The sequence below is a fragment of the Mustela erminea genome, chromosome 13 (assembly GCF_009829155.1).
Source record: "Mustela erminea isolate mMusErm1 chromosome 13, mMusErm1.Pri, whole genome shotgun sequence".
Lineage (NCBI taxonomy): Eukaryota > Metazoa > Chordata > Mammalia > Carnivora > Mustelidae > Mustela > Mustela erminea.
In genome coordinates, this window is record NC_045626.1 from 45112437 (window position 1) to 45117937 (window position 5501).

Below are 5501 nucleotides of genomic sequence, written 5' to 3' on the forward strand. Positions count from 1 at the left end.
CCCAGAATCTTGAAATTATACCAAATTGCTGGAAGCTTTGCTTTCCTGTGTCCTGAGAGAGCCCTTTGGTCTTCTGTCTTTGTTCCATGTGGTCACCCCAGTTCATTCCTGGATAGGAGTTTCTGCATGTCCTCCTGTGATCTCTCCATCATTCCGTGAGTAGTGGGAATGGGCTCCAGCAGTCTTAACTTTTTTTGCTGTGCAGACTTCTACACTAGAGAGCCCATTCAAGTAACTTTTCTTCTGCCTACTTTCATCTCAGAGAGGCTTTTAAGTGATCTCCTTGGAAAACCACACAAAACAATGTGTAGTAACTAGGGTTCCCACTCAGCAGATGAGCACCAAGTTAAGGACTAAGAAGTAAAATAAAGAGATTACAGCCGTGAGAAGTTTCCAAGGTTGCTGATGTGTGAAAATGTTTAATTGGCAAGCATACCCTCCTTAGAAGACTCCGGAAAGGAAGGGCATCGTTTCTTACTCCTTTCTACAATTGATCCTTGCATGGACTCCGCGACCAAGGTTTTATTTTTATTTTCTACATATGTGTGTTAAAACCCAGAATTACTTCACTTCACCAATATTTAAACTGTCTTAGCATCTAACTGCATCTGAAATGAAAGCAGGGTGCCTCGGTGCAGTTGGTTAAGTGGCTGACTCTTGGCTTTGGGTCAGGTCGTGATCTCACGGTGGGCTCCATGCTCTGTGCAGAGTCCACTTGGGGTTCTCTCTCCCTCCCCTCTGCCTCTCTCTCTTTCAAATAAATAAATAATTAAATCTGAAAAAAAAAGATAAAAGCAAAACAAGATGAAAGCGGTAGAGGGTGCATGTTCCCAGACCTCATTAAAAATGGAAGCTGGCCAACTGGCCCTTTGGGTGGAAGAAAGGACATATTTGGCAGGAAGAAGGGGAAGTGGAGGGTAGGCCCTGGGTGAGGACGGTGATGATGGACAACTTCATGTATCAAGACTATGAGGGAAGGATAGATAAAGTCTTAGTAGGAAAGCATTCCCAGGACAGTGCTGGCAACCCTGTGCTGGTCTGAGCAATGACAGTACCCCACTGAAATATCAGTACCTTTCTAGCAAATGTTATTATTGGGCGTGGATGTCTGGGTGTGGTGGGGTCAGCTTGGTACTTAAGACCGGATGTGTGAGTTAGCCACGGAATCAGCCCTGGAGTTATCAGCATTTTTTCCTTTCTAGAGTCCATTTGGTCCACACCCTCTACCTGTCTATCACAGAAGCAGACTACTCAAAGGTGATGGGACACATCGCAGAACGCTTTCAGTGTTCTGCCAATTTTCAGCTCTCACCATGCAGGTAAGTGCCTTATAGAAAGATAAGGATTTTCCTTTTAAGTGAAATCAGAAGGACGGTAACTCAAGTCCCCCCCCCCACCCCCGGGTCTCAGTACCACATGACAGTGTATCTTAGGTGCACCTGCCCTTCTAAAAATGTCACACGAGGATGCCCCAATTTTTTCCTGTCCATAATATTTTTGGTGGTCCTTTTTCTCATAATCAGTAATTTCCTTGTTCCTAGAAACCATTTCCTAGGAACCAGGTTAAGTGAGTTCATTTTCTAAATGGTGCTAGTTTTTTCCTCTCTCATATGTGTCTCTCACAATATTGTCTTCTCTGAGGTTGTTGCTGTACTTTGTAGGGTCTTCGTCGTCATGGCACATGGACCGATGTTGGTGTTAGTTGTTCTCTTGGACCATAGGGCCTCTGGCGGCTGACACTGTCTTTTTGGTTTTCCTTCCTTTTTTTTTTTAGATTTTATTTTTTTATTTGACAGAGAGAGAGAGACGGCAAGAGAGGGGGAATACAAGCAGGGAGAGTGGGAGAGGGAGAAGCATGCTTCACGCTAAGCAGGGTGCCTGATGCAGGGCTCTATCCCAGGACTCTGGGATCATGACCCAAATGGAAGGCAGATGCTTAACTGACTGAGCCCCCCAGGCACCCCTCCTTCTTTCAGTCTTAACACAGTGCCTGGCGTATAGATGGTGATCCCTATATTTGTTGAATAAGTTGATACACGAAAGAACTGAACAAGGTCGCACATTTAAATATATTTTCCTGAAGAATGGTCTCAAGTTGTTAGTTTGGAGTGGATTTCTCAAGGCAAACATAAGGGTGGAAGTAATGGTTTTGCCAAATGTATTTTAGTAGTTTTGCTTGGCAAAACACTTAATTGACTAGTTATATGAACATTGGTTGGTGTGTATTGATATTGCCATAGACAAGCACACCGGGGCCACTGCCGTCACCACTACACCAGTGGTTGGCACTTCTTGAGGTCGAGGAGCTCCTGTAATCGTTGAAGCCAAACTCATGGTTTCCCTCCTTGTTTCTGTAAAATGGCAGATGCTGGGGCATAATTTCTTTCTAGGCTCTGCGTCCGGAAAGCTGTTCCTCCCAGAGCAGAGTTGAGAGGATCCTCTTTCTGTTTACAATCCTTTGTCCCGCTAAGGAGTAGCGAGTAGCGTCCTTGCCTAGAGGCCAGCAGTCACCCGGCTGCTGGCAGGAGGGGATCCCGCTGGGGAAGGACACAGAGAAGCCCAGAGTAAGGGGAGCTCCTCCCCACTCCTGCTCTCTGGGACTGATCTCCCTCTGGGGCCTCTGGGTCACCACAGTAGATATTGCCACGCCCACAATTTTCTGCTTAAACCTTAACGTCCCTCCTCCCTGTATAGGGAGCATTTAGATGGGGGAGGGGAGAAACAACTACTTATTTTCTTAGTGGAGAAAATGAGGCAGAATCAGTATTCATGTAGCATTTCTGAACATAACTAGTATCCTAAAAGATAGATTTCAGGCTCATAAAACCTAGACTTTAAGAAAGGTACTTTATAAATAAATTGGTTTAATATCCTTATTTTACAAAGGAGAAAATTGATACCTGGAGATCACGCGGTGCTAAAATCAGGACTAAGTATCAGAGCTTCCAGTCTAGAACTTTAGTGGTGATACAGTAATCTGAGTTAAATTATTCATAATTATTAAAATTATATGATTGTAAAATTTATTTATAACTTTTGAATAAAGCAAGAAGTAGTTTTAGTTCTAACTCAGGAATAAAGTACTATATTTTCAAGATATGGAATGTAGGATTTGTTATTTTAGTCACTTGATTATATATTAGCTGTGGTTTCTCAGAGTACGGACATCCAGTCAAAGTATAAACCTGATTTATTATTTGAGTATGCAATTTTATTTATTTTATTTTATTTATTTAAAAAAGATTTTATTTACTTATTTGGAAGAGAATCAGGGAGAGTTAGAGGGAGAAGCAGACTGCCCGCTGAGCTGGGAGCCAGATGCAGACTCGATCGTGGGACTTCAGGATCATGACATGAGCCAAAGGCAGCCGCTTAATCAACTGGCCCACCCAGGCGCCCGTGAGTATACAATTTCAGAAAATAAGGGGCAGCACAGAGTTGAGAACAGGGATTAAGCAATGGATTCTAGTCCGCATCTGCCCTCAGCTTCTGTGGGGCTGTCAAGCTCCGCTCAGCTCTGGGAGCTCATCTGTGAAATGCTTTCTAACCCCTATAAGGTCATGAAGACACACATGAACAAAGAGAGGTCAAAGTGTTTTGAAACACACTTTCTCTATAGAATGGAAGCACGTTCCTGTATTTACGTTAAGATGCAGAGCTATTAACTTAAGATGTATTCCTTTAACCCCCAACCCCCAGTATAACTTTAACTGCCAAATGCCATGTATTACTTTCTTTATAGACTTTTCCCCAAAAGATAAGGCTTTGCAGTTGTTAATTTTAGAAAGAGAGTTGAGAGGGAAAGGGGAGTAACCTAGGGCTGCAGGTTTCTGCTCATAGCCCATTTGCTCCTTGCCCCTCTGGCTGGGGCCGTCCTCGACACAGCTGGAGTACATACTTTGACCTCCAAAACCAAAAAGCCTCAGCCCCTTCAATTCAAAGCATCTCTGTCAGGTAGTGGAAATATCTCCACTGACCATGTCAACAATGACTTCAAGTAGCTTAAAAAGAATTCTGACTCTTTTGGCCTCTTTTGAAATTGTTGAGGGAAAGTGGACCTAATTGAAGCATCTTACATTTTTCAGATGTTCTGTGAACTTGAGCTCATGTCCTCTGAAATGTGTGATGGGGTTGGGGAGTGAGGGAGCAGAGTGGATTGGTGGGTTGAATAAAAGGCCAAAGAAGAAGAGAAGATGGTTGAGGAGAAAGGAAACATGGCACCATCTGGCCACTCGGTCTAACTGGGAGAAAGAAGTCCTGAGGCAACAGGTTGTTGGTCCATGAGACACGCTCACATTTTGTCATTATCGGCACATCGCTCTTTTGACACCTTCCCTGTCAACGTACGGGGCACTGTGCTTAGTTTCTGTGGCACGTTTCACCCCTTAGAGCTCCCGAGTCAGATGGCGGGGTGTAGGTAAGTGGTCTTAGCTGCCCACATAACTTTTCCTCCTTTATTCCCCGCGCTCGGGGTTGTTTCTGTTTCTGACAGTTCAGACAGATCTTACATAAATCAGTGGTAAAAATCTCTCGTGATCGTGGGCAGTGGAAGGTTTAAATCATGTTCTCTGAAGTCGCTTATGTTGCTGCATCACCGATGTTTTATCACTTCTTTTTAGCCCTTTCTTTGGCGAAGCAAGGATCTCTACATTAGGCAAATGAAAAATGAACTGTGTGCTTATCCTCTTGCTAATACAGCTGGTGCTCTTCCAAAAATCATGCACCACCACTGACAAATCACTGTAATAATCACAAGCCTAAGCTTTAATTTCTTGAACCATTTTTAGGAAGTGTTCATTTTTCAGCCATTAGGATGGACGAAATTGATTGTTCTGAAAATAATGTCTAGGGCTTGTAATGCTTTCTTATTTGTGGTCTGAAATTTATTGTCAAGGATCTTCAGTTCTATTGCTCATACTAATGCATGGCCCCAGGAAGACCTCTCTGTTGGCTGAGCCTCAGTTTCCCCATCTAATAACATCTCTCACCCCCCATTTCTGGGACAGATCAAGTGATCAATTGATACAGATGAAAGATCCGTCTTTCTAAGAAGACACTTTAATGCCAAGTATTGTTGACTCTCAGCTTTCTACTTTTAAGTTAAGAACATGTACTCTTTCTTTCAGAAGACCTTTGAGAATTTAAGAACTCAAAATTATAATCTAAAAAAAAATGGAGCATGTAGAGAGTTGCCCCCAAAGGATGTCCCCGAGAGAGCCACCTTGGCTCCAACATGAAGTGGTTTTTTTCTCTAAGATAATCCCTAGGAAAGAGAATGGATGCTACCCAGTAACCAAAAGCTAAAAGAAGAAATAAGGCTTCCAGTGGATAGAGGATATTATTCCTTGTTCTCGGTGCCTCTTAGTTATTCTCATCAAGCTGAATCTGTGAGGGAAACAACTTTTGTTTCTGAAGATGCTCTGCATGCCCTTTTCTTCTCTCAGTAACATGCCTCTTCTCATGGACCTCCTGGCCACTGGGCAGCTGATACCCGCATGGTG